The following is a 20,553-nucleotide window of genomic DNA, read 5'->3' as shown; positions in this document are numbered from 1 at the left end:
CCGAGCCACACAAGTCACCCCATCTTGAATTCCCCTAGGTCTCTAGTTTTCAGAAATGCACAGGTTTGGTAGGTTTCCCTAGGTGGCGGCTGAGCTACAGGCCAAAATCTACAGGTAGGCACTTTGCAAAAAACACCTCTGTTTTCCTTCAAAAATTTGGCTGTGTCCACATTGCGCTCTGGGGCGTTTCCTGTCACGGGCGCTAGGCCTACGCACACAAGTGAGGTATAATTTTTATCGGGAGACGTGGGGGAACGCTGGGTGGAAGGAAATTCGTGGCTCCTCCCAGATTCCAGAACTTTCTGCCACAGAAATGTGAGGAACATGTGTTTTTTTAGCCAAATTTTGAGGTTTGCAAAGGATTCTGGGTAACAGAACCTGGTCCGAGCCACACACGTCACCCCATCTTGGATTCCCCTAGGTCTCTAGTTTTCAGAAATGCACAGGTTTGGTAGGTTTCCCTAGGTGGCGGCTGAGCTACAGGCCAAAATCTACAGGTAGGCACTTTTCAAAAAACACCTCTGTTTTCCTTCAAAAATTTGGCTGTGTCCACATTGCGCTTTGGGGCGTTTCCTGTCACGGGCGCTAGGCCTACGCACACAAGTAAGGTATCATTTTTATCGGGAGACGTGGGGGAACGCTGGGTGGAAGGAAATTCGTGGCTCCTCTCAGATTCCAGAACTTTCTGCCACAGAAATGTGAGGAACATGTGTTTTTTTAGCCAAATTTTGAGGTTTGCAAAGGATTCTGGGTAACAGAACCTGGTCCGAGCCACACAAGTCACCCCATCTTGGATTCCCCTAGGTCTCTAGTTATCAGAAATGCACAGGTTTGGTAGGTTTCCTTAGGTGGCGGCTGAGCTACAGGCCAAAATCTACAGGTAGGCACTTTGCAAAAAACACCTCTGTTTTCCTTCACAAATTTGGATGTGTACACGTTGCGCTTTGGGGCGTTTCCTGTCGCGGGCGCTAGGCCTACCCACACAAGTGAGGTATCATTTTTATCGGGAGACGTGGGGGAACGCTGGGTGGAAGGAAATTCGTGGCTCCTCTCAGATTCCAGAACTTTCTGCCACAGAAATGTGAGGAACATGTGTTTTTTTAGCCAAATTTTGAGGTTTGCAAAGGATTCTGGGTAACAGAACCTGGTCCGAGCCACACAAGTCACCCCATCTTGGATTCCCCTAGGTCTCTAGTTTTCAGAAATTCACAGGTTTGGTAGGTTTCCCTAGGTGGCGGCTGAGCTACAGGCCAAAATCTACAGGTAGGCACTTTGCAAAAAACACCTCTGTTTTCCTTCATAAATTTGGATGTGTCCACGATGCGCTTTGGGGCGTTTACTGTCGCGGGCGCTAGGCCTACCCACACAAGTGAGGTATCATTTTTATCGGGAGACGTGGGGGAACGCTGGGTGGAAGGAAATTTGTGGCTCCTCTCAGATTCCAGAACTTTCTGCCACAGAAATGTTAGGAACATGTGTTTTTTTAGCCAAATTTTGAGGTTTGCAAAGGATTCTGGGTAACAGAACCTGGTCCGAGCCACACAAGTCACCCCATCTTGAATTCCCCTAGGTCTCTAGTTTTCAGAAATGCACAGGTTTGGTAGGTTTCCCTAGGTGGCGGCTGAGCTACAGGCCAAAATCTACAGGTAGGCACTTTGCAAAAAACACCTCTGTTTTCCTTCAAAAATTTGGCTGTGTCCACATTGCGCTCTGGGGCGTTTCCTGTCACGGGCGCTAGGCCTACGCACACAAGTGAGGTATCATTTTTATCGGGAGATGTGGGGGAACGCTGGGTGGAAGGAAATTCGTGGCTCCTCCCAGATTCCAGAACTTTCTGCCACAGAAATGTGAGGAACATGTGTTTTTTTAGCCAAATTTTGAGGTTTGCAAAGGATTCTGGGTAACAGAACCTGGTCCGAGCCACACAAGTCACCCCATCTTGGATTCCCCTAGGTCTCTAGTTTTCAGAAATGCACAGGTTTGGTAGGTTTCCCTAGGTGGCGGCTGAGCTACAGGCCAAAATCTACAGGTAGGCACTTTGCAAAAAACACCTCTGTTTTCCTTCACAAATTTGGATGTGTCCACGTTGCGCTTTGGGGCGTTTCCTGTCGCGGGCGCTAGGCCTACCCACACAAGTGAGGTATCATTTTTATCGGGAGACGTGGGGGAACGCTGGGTGGAAGGAAATTTGTGGCTCCTCTCAGATTCCAGAACTATCTGCAACAGAAATTTTAGGAACATGTGTTTTTTTAGCCAAATTTTGAGGTTTGCAAAGGATTCTGGGTAACAGAACCTGGTCCGAGCCACACAAGTCACCCCATCTTGGATTCCCCTAGGTCTCTAGTTTTCAGAAATGCACAGGTTTGGTAGGTTTCCCTAGGTGGCGGCTGAGCTACAGGCCAAAATCTACAGGTAGGCACTTTGCAAAAAACACCTCTGTTTTCCTTCACAAATTTGGATGTGTCCACGTTGCGCTTTGGGGCGTTTCCTGTCGCGGGCGCTAGGCCTACCCACACAAGTGAGGTATCATTTTTATCGGGAGACGTGGGGGAACGCTGGGTGGAAGGAAATTCGTGGCTCCTCTCAGATTCCAGAACTCTCTGCCACAGAAATGTTAGGAACATGTGTTTTTTTAGCCAAATTTTGAGGTTTGCAAAGGATTCTGGGTAACAGAACCTGGTCCGAGCCACACAAGTCACCCCATCTTGGATTCCCCTAGGTCTCTAGTTTTCAGAAATTCACAGGTTTGGTAGGTTTCCCTAGGTGGCGGCTGAGCTACAGGCCAAAATCTACAGGTAGGCACTTTGCAAAAAACAACTCTGTTTTCCTTCACAAATTTGGATGTGTCCACGTTGTGCTTTGGGGCGTTTCCTGGCGCGGGCGCTAGGCCTACCCACACAAGTGAGGTATCATTTTTATCGGGAGACGTGGGGGAAAGCTGGGTGGAAGGAAATTTGTGGCTCCTCTCAGATTCCAGAACTTTCTGCCACAGAAATGTGAGGAACATGTGTTTTTTTAGCCAAATTTTGAGGTTTGCAAAGGATTCTGGGTAACAGAACCTGGTCCGAGCCACACAAGTACCCCCATCTTGGATTCCCCTAGGTCTCTAGTTTTCAGAAATGCACAGGTTTGGTAGGTTTCCATAGGTGGCGGCTGAGCTACAGGCCAAAATCTACAGGTAGGCACTTTTCAAAAAACACCTCTGTTTTCCTTCAAAAATTTGGCTGTGTCCACATTGCGCTTTGGGGCGTTTCCTGTCACGGGCGCTAGGCCTACGCACACAAGTGAGGTATCAATTTTATCGGGAGACGTGGGGGAACGCTGGGTGGCAGGAAATTCGTGGCTCCTCTCAGATTCCAGAACTTTCTGCCACAGAAATGTTAGTAACATGTGTTTTTTTAGCCAAATTTTGAGGTTTGCAAAGGATTCTGGGTAACAGAACCTGGTCCGAGCCACACAAGTCACCCCATCTTGGATTCCCCTAGGTCTCTAGTTTTCAGAAATGCACAGGTTTGGTAGGTTTCCCTAGGTGGCGGCTGAGCTACAAGCCAAAATGTACAGGTAGGCGCTTTGCAAAAAACACCTCTGTTTTCGTTCACAAATTTGGATGCGTCCACTTTGGGCTTTGGGGCAGTTTCTGTCGCGGGCGCTAGGCCTACCCACACAAGTGAGGTATCATTTTTATCGGGAGACGTGGGGGAACGCTGGGTGGAAGGACATTTGTGGCTCCTCTCAGATTCCAGAACTTTCTGCCACAGAAATGTTAGGAACATGTGTTTTTTTAGCCAAATTTTGAGGTTTGCAAAGGATTCTGGGTAACAGAACCTGGTCCGAGCCACACAAGTCACCCCATCTTGGATTACCCTAGGTCTCTAGTTTTCAGAAATGCACAGGTTTGGTAGGTTTCCCTAGGTGGCGGCTGAGCTACAGGCCAAAATCTACAGGTAGGCACTTTGCAAAAAACACCTCTGTTTTCCTTCAAAAATTTGGTTGTGTCCACGTTGCGCTTTGGGGCGTTTCCTGTCACGGGCGCTAGGCCTACGCACACAAGTGAGGTATCATTTTTATCGGGAGACGTGGGGGAACGCTGGGTGGAAGGAAATTCGTGGCTCCTCTCAGATTCCAGAACTTTCCGCCACAGAAATGTGAGGAACATGTGTTTTTTTAGCCAAATTTTGAGGTTTACAAAGGATTCTGGGTAACAGAACCTGGTCCGAGCCACACAAGTCACCCCATCTTGAATTCCCCTAGGTCTCTAGTTTTCAGAAATGCACAGGTTTGGTAGGTTTCCCTAGGTGGCGGCTGAGCTACAGGCCAAAATCTACAGGTAGGCACTTTGCAAAAAACACCTCTGTTTTCCTTCAAAAATTTGGCTGTGTCCACATTGCGCTCTGGGGCGTTTCCTGTCACGGGCGCTAGGCCTACGCACACAAGTGAGGTATCATTTTTATCGGGAGACGTGGGGGAACGCTGGGTGGAAGGAAATTCGTGGCTCCTCCCAGATTCCAGAACTTTCTGCCACAGAAATGTGAGGAACATGTGTTTTTTTAGCCAAATTTTGAGGTTTGCAAAGGATTCTGGGTAACAGAACCTGGTCCGAGCCACACAAGTCACCCCATCTTGGATTCCCCTAGGTCTCTAGTTTTCAGAAATGCACAGGTTTGGTAGGTTTCCCTAGGTGGCGGCTGAGCTACAGGCCAAAATCTACAGGTAGGCACTTTGCAAAAAACACCTCTGTTTTCCTTCACAAATTTGGATGTGTCCACGTTGCGCTTTGGGGCGTTTCCTGTCGCGGGCGCTAGGCCTACCCACACAAGTGAGGTATCATTTTTATCGGGAGACGTGGGGGAACGCTGGGTGGAAGGAAATTTGTGGCTCCTCTCAGATTCCAGAACTTTCTGCCACAGAAATTTTAGGAACATGTGTTTTTTTAGCCAAATTTTGAGGTTTGCAAAGGATTCTGGGTAACAGAACCTGGTCCGAGCCACACAAGTCACCCCATCTTGGATTCCCCTAGGTCTCTAGTTTTCAGAAATGCACAGGTTTGGTAGGTTTCCCTAGGTGGCGGCTGAGCTACAGGCCAAAATCTACAGGTAGGCACTTTGCAAAAAACACCTCTGTTTTCCTTCACAAATTTGGATGTGTCCACGTTGCGCTTTGGGGCGTTTCCTGTCGCGGGCGCTAGGCCTACCCACACAAGTGAGGTATCATTTTTATCGGGAGACGTGGGGGAACGCTGGGTGGAAGGAAATTCGTGGCTCCTCTCAGATTCCAGAACTCTCTGCCACAGAAATGTTAGGAACATGTGTTTTTTTAGCCAAATTTTGAGGTTTGCAAAGGATTCTGGGTAACAGAACCTGGTCCGAGCCACACAAGTCACCCCATCTTGGATTCCCCTAGGTCTCTAGTTTTCAGAAATTCACAGGTTTGGTAGGTTTCCCTAGGTGGCGGCTGAGCTACAGGCCAAAATCTACAGGTAGGCACTTTGCAAAAAACAACTCTGTTTTCCTTCACAAATTTGGATGTGTCCACGTTGTGCTTTGGGGCGTTTCCTGGCGCGGGCGCTAGGCCTACCCACACAAGTGAGGTATCATTTTTATCGGGAGACGTGGGGGAAAGCTGGGTGGAAGGAAATTTGTGGCTCCTCTCAGATTCCAGAACTTTCTGCCACAGAAATGTTAGGAACATGTGTTTTTTTAGCCAAATTTTGAGGTTTGCAAAGGATTCTGGGTAACAGAACCTGGTCCGAGCCACACAAGTCACCCCATCTTGGATTCCCCTAGGTCTCTAGTTTTCAGAAATGCACAGGTTTGGTAGGTTTCCCTAGGTGGCGGCTGAGCTACAGGCCAAAATCTACAGGTAGGCACTTTACAAAAAACACCTCTGTTTTCCTTCAAAAATGTGGCTGTGTCCACATTGCGCTTTGGGGTGTTTCCTGTCACGGGCGCTAGGCCTACGCACACAAGTGAGGTATCATTTTTATCGGGAGACGTGGGGGAACGCTGGGTGGAGGGAAATTCGTGGCTCCTCTCAGATTCCAGATCTTTCTGCCACAGAAATGTGAGGAACATGTGTTTTTTTAGCCAAATTTTGAGGTTTGCAAAGGATTCTGGGTAACAGAACCTGGTCCGAGCCACACAAGTCACCCCATCTTGGATTCCCCTAGGTCTCTAGTTTTCAGAAATGCACAGGTTTGGTAGGTTTCCATAGGTGGCGGCTGAGCTACAGGCCAAAATCTACAGGTAGGCACTTTGCAAAAAACACCTCTGTTTTCCTTCACAAATTTGGATGTGTCCACGATGCGCTTTGGGGCGTTTCCTGTCACGGGCGCTAGGCCTACCCACACAAGTGAGGTATCATTTTTATCGGGAGACGTGGGGGAACGCTGGGTGGAAGGAAATTTGTGGCTCCTCTCAGATTCCAGAACTTTCTGCCACAGAAATGTTAGGAACATGTGTTTTTTTAGCCAAATTTTGAGGTTTGCAAAGGATTCTGGGTAACAGAAGCTGGTCCGAGCCACACAAGTCACCCCATCTTGGATTTCCCTAGGTCTCTAGTTTTCAGAAATGCACAGGTTTGGTAGGTTTCCCTAGGTGGCGGCTGAGCTACAGGCCAAAATCTACAGGTAGGCACTTTTCAAAAAACACCTCTGTTTTCCTTCAAAAATTTGGCTGTGTCCACATTGCGCTTTGGGGCGTTTCCTGTCACGGGCGCTAGGCCTACGCACACAAGTGAGGTATCATTTTTATCGGGAGACGTGGGGGAACGCTGGGTGGCAGGAAATTCGTGGCTCCTCTCAGATTCCAGAACTTTCTGCCACAGAAATGTGAGGAACATGTGTTTTTTTAGCCAAATTTTGAGGTTTGCAAAAGATTCTGGGTAACAGAACCTGGTCCGAGCCACACAAGTCACCCCATCTTGGATTCCCCTAGGTCTCTAGTTTTCAGAAATGCACGGGTTTGGTAGGTTTCCCTAGGTGGCGGCTGAGCTACAGGCCAAAATCTACAGGTAGGCACTTTGCAAAAAACACCTCTGTTTTCCTTCACAAATTTGGATGTGTCCACGTTGCGCTTTGGGGCGTTTCCTGTCGCGGGCGCTAGGCCTACCCACACAAGTGAGGTATAATTTTTAGCGGGAGACGTGGGGGAACGCTGGGTGGAAGGAAATTTGTGGCTCCTCTCAGATTCCAGAACTTTCTGCCACAGAAATGTTAGTAACATGTGTTTTTTTAGCCAAATTTTGAGGTTTGCAAAGGATTCTGGGTAACAGAACCTGGTCCGAGCCACACAAGTCACCCCATCTTGGATTCCCCTAGGTCTCTAGTTTTCAGAAATGCACAGGTTTGGTAGGTTTCCCTAGGTGGCGGCTGAGCTACAGGCCAAAATGTACAGGTAGGCGCTTTGCAAAAAACACCTCTGTTTTCGTTCACAAATTTGGATGCGTCCACTTTGGGCTTTGGGGCAGTTTCTGTCGCGGGCGCTAGGCCTACCCACACAAGTGAGGTATCATTTTTATCGGGAGACGTGGGGGAACGCTGGGTGGAAGGACATTTGTGGCTCCTCTCAGATTCCAGAACTTTCTGCCACAGAAATGTTAGGAACATGTGTTTTTTTAGCCAAATTTTGAGGTTTGCAAAGGATTCTGGGTAACAGAACCTGGTCCGAGCCACACAAGTCACCCCATCTTGGATTACCCTAGGTCTCTAGTTTTCAGAAATGCACAGGTTTGGTAGGTTTCCCTAGGTGGCGGCTGAGCTACAGGCCAAAATCTACAGGTAGGCACTTTGCAAAAAACACCTCTGTTTTCCTTCAAAAATTTGGCTGTGTCCACATTGCTCTCTGGGGCGTTTCCTGTCACGGGCGCTAGGCCTACGCACACAAGTGAGGTATCATTTTTATCGGGAGACGTGGGGGAACGCTGGGTGGAAGGAAATTCGTGGCTCCTCTCAGATTCCAGAACTTTCTGCCACAGAAATGTGAGGAACATGTGTTTTTTTAGCCAAATTGTGAGGTTTGCAAAGGATTCTGGGTAACAGAACCTGGTCCGAGCCACACAAGTCACCCCATCTTGGATTCCCCTAGGTCTCTAGTTATCAGAAATGCACAGGTTTGGTAGGTTTCCTTAGGTGGCGGCTGAGCTACAGGCCAAAATCTACAGGTAGGCACTTTGCAAAAAACACCTCTGTTTTCCTTCACAAATTTGGATGTGTCCACGTTGCGCTTTGGGGCGTTTCCTGTCGCGGGCGCTAGGCCTACCCACACAAGTGAGGTATCATTTTTATCGGGAGACGTGGGGGAACGCTGGGTGGAAGGAAATTCGTGGCTCCTCTCAGATTCCAGAACTTTCTGCCACAGAAATGTGAGGAACATGTGTTTTTTTAGCCAAATTTTGAGGTTTGCAAAGGATTCTGGGTAACAGAACCTGGTCCGAGCCACACAAGTCACCCCATCTTGGATTCCCCTAGGTCTCTAGTTTTCAGAAATTCACAGGTTTGGTAGGTTTCCCTAGGTGGCGGCTGAGCTACAGGCCAAAATCTACAGGTAGGCACTTTGCAAAAAACACCTCTGTTTTCCTTCATAAATTTGGATGTGTCCACGATGCGCTTTGGGGCGTTTACTGTCGCGGGCGCTAGGCCTACCCACACAAGTGAGGTATCATTTTTATCGGGAGACGTGGGGGAACGCTGGGTGGAAGGAAATTTGTGGCTCCTCTCAGATTCCAGAACTTTCTGCCACAGAAATTTTAGGAACATGTGTTTTTTTAGCCAAATTTTGAGGTTTGCAAAGGATTCTGGGTAACAGAACCTGGTCCGAGCCACACAAGTCACCCCATCTTGAATTCCCCTAGGTCTCTAGTTTTCAGAAATGCACGGGTTTGGTAGGTTTCCCTAGGTGGCGGCTGAGCTACAGGCCAAAATCTACAGGTAGGCACTTTGCAAAAAACACCTCTGTTTTCCTTCACAAATTTGGATGTGTCCACGTTGCGCTTTGGGGCGTTTCCTGTCGCGGGCGCTAGGCCTACCCACACAAGTGAGGTATAATTTTTAGCGGGAGACGTGGGGGAACGCTGGGTGGAAGGAAATTTGTGGCTCCTCTCAGATTCCAGAACTTTCTGCCACAGAAATGTTAGTAACATGTGTTTTTTTAGCCAAATTTTGAGGTTTGCAAAGGATTCTGGGTAACAGAACCTGGTCCGAGCCACACAAGTCACCCCATCTTGGATTCCCCTAGGTCTCTAGTTTTCAGAAATGCACAGGTTTGGTAGGTTTCCCTAGGTGGCGGCTGAGCTACAAGCCAAAATGTACAGGTAGGCGCTTTGCAAAAAACACCTCTGTTTTCGTTCACAAATTTGGATGCGTCCACTTTGGGCTTTGGGGCAGTTTCTGTTGCGGGCGCTAGGCCTACCCACACAAGTGAGGTATCATTTTTATCGGGAGACGTGGGGGAACGCTGGGTGGAAGGACATTTGTGGCTCCTCTCAGATTCCAGAACTTTCTGCCACAGAAATGTTAGGAACATGTGTTTTTTTAGCCAAATTTTGAGGTTTGCAAAGGATTCTGGGTAACAGAACCTGGTCCGAGCCACACAAGTCACCCCATCTTGGATTACCCTAGGTCTCTAGTTTTCAGAAATGCACAGGTTTGGTAGGTTTCCCTAGGTGGCGGCTGAGCTACAGGCCAAAATCTACAGGTAGGCACTTTGCAAAAAACACCTCTGTTTTCCTTCAAAAATTTGGTTGTGTCCACGTTGCGCTTTGGGGCGTTTCCTGTCACGGGCGCTAGGCCTACGCACACAAGTGAGGTATCATTTTTATCGGGAGACGTGGGGGAACGCTGGGTGGAAGGAAATTCGTGGCTCCTCTCAGATTCCAGAACTTTCCGCCACAGAAATGTGAGGAACATGTGTTTTTTTAGCCAAATTTTGAGGTTTGCAAAGGATTCTGGGTAACAGAACCTGGACCGAGCCACACAAGTCACCCCATCTTGGATTCCCCTAGGTCTCTAGTTTTCAGAAATTCACAGGTTTGGTAGGTTTCCCTAGGTGGCGGCTGAGCTACAGGCCAAAATCTACAGGTAGGCACTTTGCAAAAAACACCTCTGTTTTCCTTCATAAATTTGGATGTGTCCACGATGCGCTTTGGGGCGTTTACTGTCGCGGGCGCTAGGCCTACCCACACAAGTGAGGTATCATTTTTATCGGGAGACGTGGGGGAACGCTGGGTGGAAGGAAATTTGTGGCTCCTCTCAGATTCCAGAACTTTCTGCCACAGAAATGTTAGGAACATGTGTTTTTTTAGCCAAATTTTGAGGTTTGCAAAGGATTCTGGGTAACAGAACCTGGTCCGAGCCACACAAGTCACCCCATCTTGAATTCCCCTAGGTCTCTAGTTTTCAGAAATGCACAGGTTTGGTAGGTTTCCCTAGGTGGCGGCTGAGCTACAGGCCAAAATCTACAGGTAGGCACTTTGCAAAAAACACCTCTGTTTTCCTTCAAAAATTTGGCTGTGTCCACATTGCGCTCTGGGGCGTTTCCTGTCACGGGCGCTAGGCCTACGCACACAAGTGAGGTATCATTTTTATCAGGAGACGTGGGGGAACGCTGGGTGGAAGGAAATTCGTGGCTCCTCTCAGATTCCAGAACTTTCTGCCACAGAAATGTGAGGAACATGTGTTTTTTTAGCCAAATTGTGAGGTTTGCAAAGGATTCTGGGTAACAGAACCTGGTCCGAGCCACACAAGTCACCCCATCTTGGATTCCCCTAGGTCTCTAGTTATCAGAAATGCACAGGTTTGGTAGGTTTCCTTAGGTGGCGGCTGAGCTACAGGCCAAAATCTACAGGTAGGCACTTTGCAAAAAACACCTCTGTTTTCCTTCACAAATTTGGATGTGTCCACGTTGCGCTTTGGGGCGTTTCCTGTCGCGGGCGCTAGGCCTACCCACACAAGTGAGGTATCATTTTTATCGGGAGACGTGGGGGAACGCTGGGTGGAAGGAAATTCGTGGCTCCTCTCAGATTCCAGAACTTTCTGCCACAGAAATGTGAGGAACATGTGTTTTTTTAGCCAAATTTTGAGGTTTGCAAAGGATTCTGGGTAACAGAACCTGGTCCGAGCCACACAAGTCACCCCATCTTGGATTCCCCTAGGTCTCTAGTTTTCAGAAATTCACAGGTTTGGTAGGTTTCCCTAGGTGGCGGCTGAGCTACAGGCCAAAATCTACAGGTAGGCACTTTGCAAAAAACACCTCTGTTTTCCTTCAAAAATTTGGCTGTGTCCACATTGCGCTCTGGGGCGTTTCCTGTCACGGGCGCTAGGCCTACGCACACAAGTGAGGTATCATTTTTATCGGGAGACGTGGGGGAACGCTGGGTGGAAGGAAATTCGTGGCTCCTCTCAGATTCCAGAACTTTCTGCCACAGAAATGTGAGGAACATGTGTTTTTTTAGCCAAATTGTGAGGTTTGCAAAGGATTCTGGGTAACAGAACCTGGTCCGAGCCACACAAGTCACCCCATCTTGGATTCCCCTAGGTCTCTAGTTATCAGAAATGCACAGGTTTGGTAGGTTTCCTTAGGTGGCGGCTGAGCTACAGGCCAAAATCTACAGGTAGGCACTTTGCAAAAAACACCTCTGTTTTCCTTCACAAATTTGGATGTGTCCACGTTGCGCTTTGGGGCGTTTCCTGTCGCGGGCGCTAGGCCTACCCACACAAGTGAGGTATCATTTTTATCGGGAGACGTGGGGGAACGCTGGGTGGAAGGAAATTCGTGGCTCCTCTCAGATTCCAGAACTTTCTGCCACAGAAATGTGAGGAACATGTGTTTTTTTAGCCAAATTTTGAGGTTTGCAAAGGATTCTGGGTAACAGAACCTGGTCCGAGCCACACAAGTCACCCCATCTTGGATTCCCCTAGGTCTCTAGTTTTCAGAAATTCACAGGTTTGGTAGGTTTCCCTAGGTGGCGGCTGAGCTACAGGCCAAAATCTACAGGTAGGCACTTTGCAAAAAACACCTCTGTTTTCCTTTATAAATTTGGATGTGTCCACGATGCGCTTTGGGGCGTTTACTGTCGCGGGCGCTAGGCCTACCCACACAAGTGAGGTATCATTTTTATCGGGAGACGTGGGGGAACGCTGGGTGGAAGGAAATTTGTGGCTCCTCTCAGATTCCAGAACTTTCTGCCACAGAAATTTTAGGAACATGTGTTTTTTTAGCCAAATTTTGAGGTTTGCAAAGGATTCTGGGTAACAGAACCTGGTCCGAGCCACACAAGTCACCCCATCTTGAATTCCCCTAGGTCTCTAGTTTTCAGAAATGCACAGGTTTGGTAGGTTTCCCTAGGTGGCGGCTGAGCTACAGGCCAAAATCTACAGGTAGGCACTTTGCAAAAAACACCTCTGTTTTCCTTCAAAAATTTGGCTGTGTCCACATTGCGCTCTGGGGCGTTTCCTGTCACGGGCGCTAGGCCTACGCACACAAGTGAGGTATCATTTTTATCGGGAGACGTGGGGGAACGCTGGGTGGAAGGAAATTCGTGGCTCCTCCCAGATTCCAGAACTTTCTGCCACAGAAATGTGAGGAACATGTGTTTTTTTAGCCAAATTTTGAGGTTTGCAAAGGATTCTGGGTAACAGAACCTGGTCCGAGCCACACAAGTCACCCCATCTTGGATTCCCCTAGGTCTCTAGTTTTCAGAAATGCACAGGTTTGGTAGGTTTCCCTAGGTGGCGGCTGAGCTACAGGCCAAAATCTACAGGTAGGCACTTTGCAAAAAACACCTCTGTTTTCCTTCACAAATTTGGATGTGTCCACGTTGCGCTTTGGGGCGTTTCCTGTCGCGGGCGCTAGGCCTACCCACACAAGTGAGGTATCATTTTTATCGGGAGACGTGGGGGAACGCTGGGTGGAAGGAAATTTGTGGCTCCTCTCAGATTCCAGAACTTTCTGCCACAGAAATTTTAGGAACATGTGTTTTTTTAGCCAAATTTTGAGGTTTGCAAAGGATTCTGGGTAACAGAACCTGGTCCGAGCCACACAAGTCACCCCATCTTGGATTCCCCTAGGTCTCTAGTTTTCAGAAATGCACAGGTTTGGTAGGTTTCCCTAGGTGGCGGCTGAGCTACAGGCCAAAATCTACAGGTAGGCACTTTGCAAAAAACACCTCTGTTTTCCTTCACAAATTTGGATGTGTCCACGTTGCGCTTTGGGGCGTTTCCTGTCGCGGGCGCTAGGCCTACCCACACAAGTGAGGTATCATTTTTATCGGGAGACGTGGGGGAACGCTGGGTGGAAGGAAATTCGTGGCTCCTCTCAGATTCCAGAACTCTCTGCCACAGAAATGTTAGGAACATGTGTTTTTTTAGCCAAATTTTGAGGTTTGCAAAGGATTCTGGGTAACAGAACCTGGTCCGAGCCACACAAGTCACCCCATCTTGGATTCCCCTAGGTCTCTAGTTTTCAGAAATGCACAGGTTTGGTAGGTTTCCATAGGTGGCGGCTGAGCTACAGGCCAAAATCTACAGGTAGGCACTTTGCAAAAAACACCTCTGTTTTCCTTCACAAATTTGGATGTGTCCACGATGCGCTCTGGGGCGTTTCCTGTCACGGGCGCTAGGCCTACGCACACAAGTGAGGTATCATTTTTATCAGGAGACGTGGGGGAACGCTGGGTGGAAGGAAATTCGTGGCTCCTCTCAGATTCCAGAACTTTCTGCCACAGAAATGTGAGGAACATGTGTTTTTTTAGCCAAATTGTGAGGTTTGCAAAGGATTCTGGGTAACAGAACCTGGTCCGAGCCACACAAGTCACCCCATCTTGGATTCCCCTAGGTCTCTAGTTATCAGAAATGCACAGGTTTGGTAGGTTTCCTTAGGTGGCGGCTGAGCTACAGGCCAAAATCTACAGGTAGGCACTTTGCAAAAAACACCTCTGTTTTCCTTCACAAATTTGGATGTGTCCACGTTGCGCTTTGGGGCGTTTCCTGTCGCGGGCGCTAGGCCTACCCACACAAGTGAGGTATCATTTTTATCGGGAGACGTGGGGGAACGCTGGGTGGAAGGAAATTCGTGGCTCCTCTCAGATTCCAGAACTTTCTGCCACAGAAATGTGAGGAACATGTGTTTTTTTAGCCAAATTTTGAGGTTTGCAAAGGATTCTGGGTAACAGAACCTGGTCCGAGCCACACAAGTCACCCCATCTTGGATTCCCCTAGGTCTCTAGTTTTCAGAAATTCACAGGTTTGGTAGGTTTCCCTAGGTGGCGGCTGAGCTACAGGCCAAAATCTACAGGTAGGCACTTTGCAAAAAACACCTCTGTTTTCCTTCAAAAATTTGGCTGTGTCCACATTGCGCTCTGGGGCGTTTCCTGTCACGGGCGCTAGGCCTACGCACACAAGTGAGGTATCATTTTTATCGGGAGACGTGGGGGAACGCTGGGTGGAAGGAAATTCGTGGCTCCTCTCAGATTCCAGAACTTTCTGCCACAGAAATGTGAGGAACATGTGTTTTTTTAGCCAAATTGTGAGGTTTGCAAAGGATTCTGGGTAACAGAACCTGGTCCGAGCCACACAAGTCACCCCATCTTGGATTCCCCTAGGTCTCTAGTTATCAGAAATGCACAGGTTTGGTAGGTTTCCTTAGGTGGCGGCTGAGCTACAGGCCAAAATCTACAGGTAGGCACTTTGCAAAAAACACCTCTGTTTTCCTTCACAAATTTGGATGTGTCCACGTTGCGCTTTGGGGCGTTTCCTGTCGCGGGCGCTAGGCCTACCCACACAAGTGAGGTATCATTTTTATCGGGAGACGTGGGGGAACGCTGGGTGGAAGGAAATTCGTGGCTCCTCTCAGATTCCAGAACTTTCTGCCACAGAAATGTGAGGAACATGTGTTTTTTTAGCCAAATTTTGAGGTTTGCAAAGGATTCTGGGTAACAGAACCTGGTCCGAGCCACACAAGTCACCCCATCTTGGATTCCCCTAGGTCTCTAGTTTTCAGAAATTCACAGGTTTGGTAGGTTTCCCTAGGTGGCGGCTGAGCTACAGGCCAAAATCTACAGGTAGGCACTTTGCAAAAAACACCTCTGTTTTCCTTTATAAATTTGGATGTGTCCACGATGCGCTTTGGGGCGTTTACTGTCGCGGGCGCTAGGCCTACCCACACAAGTGAGGTATCATTTTTATCGGGAGACGTGGGGGAACGCTGGGTGGAAGGAAATTTGTGGCTCCTCTCAGATTCCAGAACTTTCTGCCACAGAAATTTTAGGAACATGTGTTTTTTTAGCCAAATTTTGAGGTTTGCAAAGGATTCTGGGTAACAGAACCTGGTCCGAGCCACACAAGTCACCCCATCTTGAATTCCCCTAGGTCTCTAGTTTTCAGAAATGCACAGGTTTGGTAGGTTTCCCTAGGTGGCGGCTGAGCTACAGGCCAAAATCTACAGGTAGGCACTTTGCAAAAAACACCTCTGTTTTCCTTCAAAAATTTGGCTGTGTCCACATTGCGCTCTGGGGCGTTTCCTGTCACGGGCGCTAGGCCTACGCACACAAGTGAGGTATCATTTTTATCGGGAGACGTGGGGGAACGCTGGGTGGAAGGAAATTCGTGGCTCCTCCCAGATTCCAGAACTTTCTGCCACAGAAATGTGAGGAACATGTGTTTTTTTAGCCAAATTTTGAGGTTTGCAAAGGATTCTGGGTAACAGAACCTGGTCCGAGCCACACAAGTCACCCCATCTTGGATTCCCCTAGGTCTCTAGTTTTCAGAAATGCACAGGTTTGGTAGGTTTCCCTAGGTGGCGGCTGAGCTACAGGCCAAAATCTACAGGTAGGCACTTTGCAAAAAACACCTCTGTTTTCCTTCACAAATTTGGATGTGTCCACGTTGCGCTTTGGGGCGTTTCCTGTCGCGGGCGCTAGGCCTACCCACACAAGTGAGGTATCATTTTTATCGGGAGACGTGGGGGAACGCTGGGTGGAAGGAAATTTGTGGCTCCTCTCAGATTCCAGAACTTTCTGCCACAGAAATTTTAGGAACATGTGTTTTTTTAGCCAAATTTTGAGGTTTGCAAAGGATTCTGGGTAACAGAACCTGGTCCGAGCCACACAAGTCACCCCATCTTGGATTCCCCTAGGTCTCTAGTTTTCAGAAATGCACAGGTTTGGTAGGTTTCCCTAGGTGGCGGCTGAGCTACAGGCCAAAATCTACAGGTAGGCACTTTGCAAAAAACACCTCTGTTTTCCTTCACAAATTTGGATGTGTCCACGTTGCGCTTTGGGGCGTTTCCTGTCGCGGGCGCTAGGCCTACCCACACAAGTGAGGTATCATTTTTATCGGGAGACGTGGGGGAACGCTGGGTGGAAGGAAATTCGTGGCTCCTCTCAGATTCCAGAACTCTCTGCCACAGAAATGTTAGGAACATGTGTTTTTTTAGCCAAATTTTGAGGTTTGCAAAGGATTCTGGGTAACAGAACCTGGTCCGAGCCACACAAGTCACCCCATCTTGGATTCCCCTAGGTCTCTAGTTTTCAGAAATGCACAGGTTTGGTAGGTTTCCATAGGTGGCGGCTGAGCTACAGGCCAAAATCTACAGGTAGGCACTTTGCAAAAAACACCTCTGTTTTCCTTCACAAATTTGGATGTGTCCACGATGCGCTTTGGGGCGTTTCCTGTCATGGGCGCTAGGCCTACCCACACAAGTGAGGTATCATTTTTATCGGGAGACGTGGGGGAACGCTGGGTGGAAGGAAATTTGTGGCTCCTCTCAGATTCCAGAACTTTCTGCCACAGAAATGTTAGGAACATGTGTTTTTTTAGCCCAATTTTGAGGTTTGCAAAGGATTCTGGGTAACAGAACCTGGTCCGAGCCACACAAGTCACCCCATCTTGGATTTCCCTAGGTCTCTAGTTTTCGGAAATGCACAGGTTTGGTAGGTTTCCCTAGGTGGCGGCTGAGCTACAGGCCAAAATCTACAGGTAGGCACTTTTCAAAAAACACCTCTGTTTTCCTTCAAAAATTTGGCTGTGTCCACATTGCGCTTTGGGGCGTTTCCTGTCACGGGCGCTAGGCCTACGCACACAAGTGAGGTATAATTTTTATCGGGAGACGTGGGGGAACGCTGGGTGGCAGGAAATTCGTGGCTCCTCTCAGATTCCAGAACTTTCTGCCACAGAAATGTGAGGAACATGTGTTTTTTTAGCCAAATTTTGAGGTTTGCAAAAGATTCTGGGTAACAGAACCTGGTCCGAGCCACACAAGTCACCCCATCTTGGATTCCCCTAGGTCTCTAGTTTTCAGAAATGCACGGGTTTGGTAGGTTTCCCTAGGTGGCGGCTGAGCTACAGGCCAAAATCTACAGGTAGGCACTTTGCAAAAAACACCTCTGTTTTCATTCACAAATTTGGATGTGTCCACGTTGCGCTTTGGGGCGTTTCCTGTCGCGGGCGCTAGGCCTACCCACACAAGTGAGGTATCATTTTTATCGGGAGACGTGGGGGAACGCTGGGTGGAAGGAAATTTGTGGCTCCTCTCAGATTCCAGAACTTTCTGCCACAGAAATGTTAGTAACATGTGTTTTTTTAGCCAAATTTTGAGGTTTGCAAAGGATTCTGGGTAACAGAACCTGGTCCGAGCCACACAAGTCACCCCATCTTGGATTCCCCTAGGTCTCTAGTTTTCAGAAATGCACAGGTTTGGTAGGTTTCCCTAGGTGGCGGCTGAGCTACAAGCCAAAATGTACAGGTAGGCACTTTGCAAAAAACACCTCTGTTTTCCTTCACAAATTTGGATGCGTCCACTTTGGGCTTTGGGGCAGTTTCTGTCGCGGGCGCTAGGCCTACCCACACAAGTGAGGTATCATTTTTATCGGGAGATGTGGGGGAACGCTGGGTGGAAGGAAATTTGTGGCTCCTCTCAGATTCCAGAACTTTCTGCCACAGAAATGTTAGGAACATGTGTTTTTTTAGCCAAATTTTGAGGTTTGCAAAGGATTCTGGGTAACAGAACCTGGTCCGAGCCACACAAGTCACCCCATCTTGGATTCCCCTAGGTCTCTAGTTTTCATAAATGCACAGGTTTGGTAGGTTTCCCTAGGTGGCGGCTGAGCTACAGGCCAAAATCTACAGGTAGGCACTTTGCAAAAAACACCTCTGTTTTCCTTCAAAAATTTGGCTGTGTCCACGTTGCGCTTTGGGGCATTTCCTGTCACGGGCGCTAGGCCTATGCACACAAGTGAGGTATCATTTTTAGCGGGAGACGTGGGGGAACGCTGGGTGGAAGTAAATTTGTGGCTCCTCTCAGATTCCAGAACTTTCCGCCACAGAAATTTGAGGAACATGTGTTTTTTTAGCCAAATTTTGAGGTTTGCAAAGGATTCTGGGTAACAGAACCTGGACCGAGCCACACAAGTCACCCCATCTTGGATTCCCCTAGGTCTCTAGTTTTCAGAAATGCACAGGTTTGGTAGGTTTCCCTAGGTGGTGGCTGAGCTACAAGCCAAAATCTACAGGTAGGCACTTTGCAAAAAACACCTCGGTTTTCCTTTCAAAAATTTGGCTGTGTCCACGTTGCGCTTTGGGGCGTTTCCTGTCACGGGCGCTAGGCCTACGCACACAAGTGAGGTATCATTTTTATCGGGAGACGTGGGGGAACGCTGGGTGGAGGGAAATTCGTGGCTCCTCTCAGATTCCAGGTCTTTCTGCAACAGAAATGTGAGGAACATGTGTTTTTTTAGCCAAATTTTGAGGTTTGCAAAGGATTCTGGGTAACAGAACCTGGTCCGAGCCACACAAGTCACCCCATCTTGGATTCCCCTAGGTCTCTAGTTTTCAGAAATGCACAGGTTTGGTTGGTTTCCATAGGTGGCGTCTGAGCTACAGGCCAAAATCTACAGGTAGGCACTTTGCAAAAAACACCTCTGTTTTCCTTCTCAAATTTGGATGTGTCCACATTGCGCTTTGGGGCGTTTCCTGTCGCGGGCGCTAGGCCTACCCACACAAGTGAGGTATCATTTTTAGCGGGAGACTTGGGGGAGCGCTGGGTGGAAGGAAATTCGTGGCTCCTCTCAGATTCCAGAACTTTCCGCCACAGAAATGTGAGTAACATGTGTTTTTTTAGCCAAATTTTGAGGTTTGCAAAGGATTCTGGGTAACAGAACCTGGACCGAGCCACACAAGTCACCCCATCTTGGATTCCCCTAGGTCTCTAGTTTTCAGAAATGCACAGGTTTGGTAGGTTTCCCTAGGTGGTGGCTGAGCTACAAGCCAAAATCTACAGGTAGGCACTTTGCAAAAAACACCTCGGTTTTCCTTAAAAAATGTGGCTGTGTCCACGTTGCGCTTTGGGGCGTTTCCTGTCACGGGCGCTAGGCCTACGCACACAAGTGAGGTATCATTTTTATCGGGAGATGTGGGGGAACGCTGGGTGGAAGGAAATTCGTGGCTCTTCTCAGATTCCAGAACTTTCTGCCACAGAAATGTGAGGAACATGTGTTTTTTTAGCCAAATTTTGAGGTTTGCAAAGGATTCTGGGTAACAGAACCTGGTCCGAGCCACACAAGTCACCCCATCTTGGATTCCCCTAGATCTCTAGTTTTCAGAAATGCACAGGTTTGGTAGGTGTCCCTAGGTGGCGGCTGAGCTACAAGCCAAAATCTACAGGTAGGCACTTTGCAAAAAACACCTCTGTTTTCCTTCACAAATTTGGATGCGTCCACTTTGCGCTTTCGGGCGTTTTCTGTCGCGGGCGCTAGGCCTACCCACACAAAAGAGGTATCATCTTTATCGGGAGACGTGGGGGAACGCTGGGTGGAAGGAAATTTGTGGCTCCTCTCAGATTCCAGAACTTTCTGCCACAGAAATGTTAGGAACATGTGTTTTTTTAGCCAAATTTTGAGGTTTGCAAAGGATTCTGGGTAACAGAACCTGGTCCGAGCCACACAAGTCACCCCATCTTGGATTCCCCAAGGTCTCTAGTTTTCAGAAATGCACAGGTTTGGTAGGTTTCCCTAGGTGGCGGCTGAGCTACAGGCCAAAATCTACAGGTAGGCACTTTGCAAAAAACACCTCTGTTTTCCTTAAAAAATTTGGCTGTGTCCACATTGCGCTTTGGGGCGTTTCCTGTCACGGGCGCTAGGCCTACGCACACAAGTGAGGTATCATTTATATCGGGAGACGTGGGGGAACGCTGGGTGGAAGGAAATTCGTGGCTCCTCTCAGATTCCAGAACTTTCTGCCACAGAAATGTGAGGAACATGTGTTTTTTTAGCCAAATTTTGAGGTTTGCAAAGGATTCTGGGTAACAGAACCTGGTCCGAGCCACACAAGTCACCCCATCTTGGATTCCCCTAGGTCTCTAGTTTTCAGAAATGCACAGGTTTGGTAGGTTTCCCTAGGTGGCGGCTGAGCTACAAGCCAAAATCTACAGGTAGGCACTTTGCAAAAAACACCTCTGTTTTCATTCACAAATTTGGATGGGTCCACTTTGCGCTTTGGGGCGTTTTCTGTCGCGGGCGCTAGGCCTACCCACACAAGTGAGGTATCATTTTTATCGGGAGACGTGGGGG

This window comes from Pleurodeles waltl, chromosome 1_1 (assembly GCF_031143425.1).
Source record: "Pleurodeles waltl isolate 20211129_DDA chromosome 1_1, aPleWal1.hap1.20221129, whole genome shotgun sequence".
NCBI classification, from domain to species: Eukaryota; Metazoa; Chordata; class Amphibia; order Caudata; family Salamandridae; genus Pleurodeles; species Pleurodeles waltl.
The sequence above is the reverse complement of the archived record's forward strand: the minus strand, read 5'-3'. Positions refer to the sequence as shown.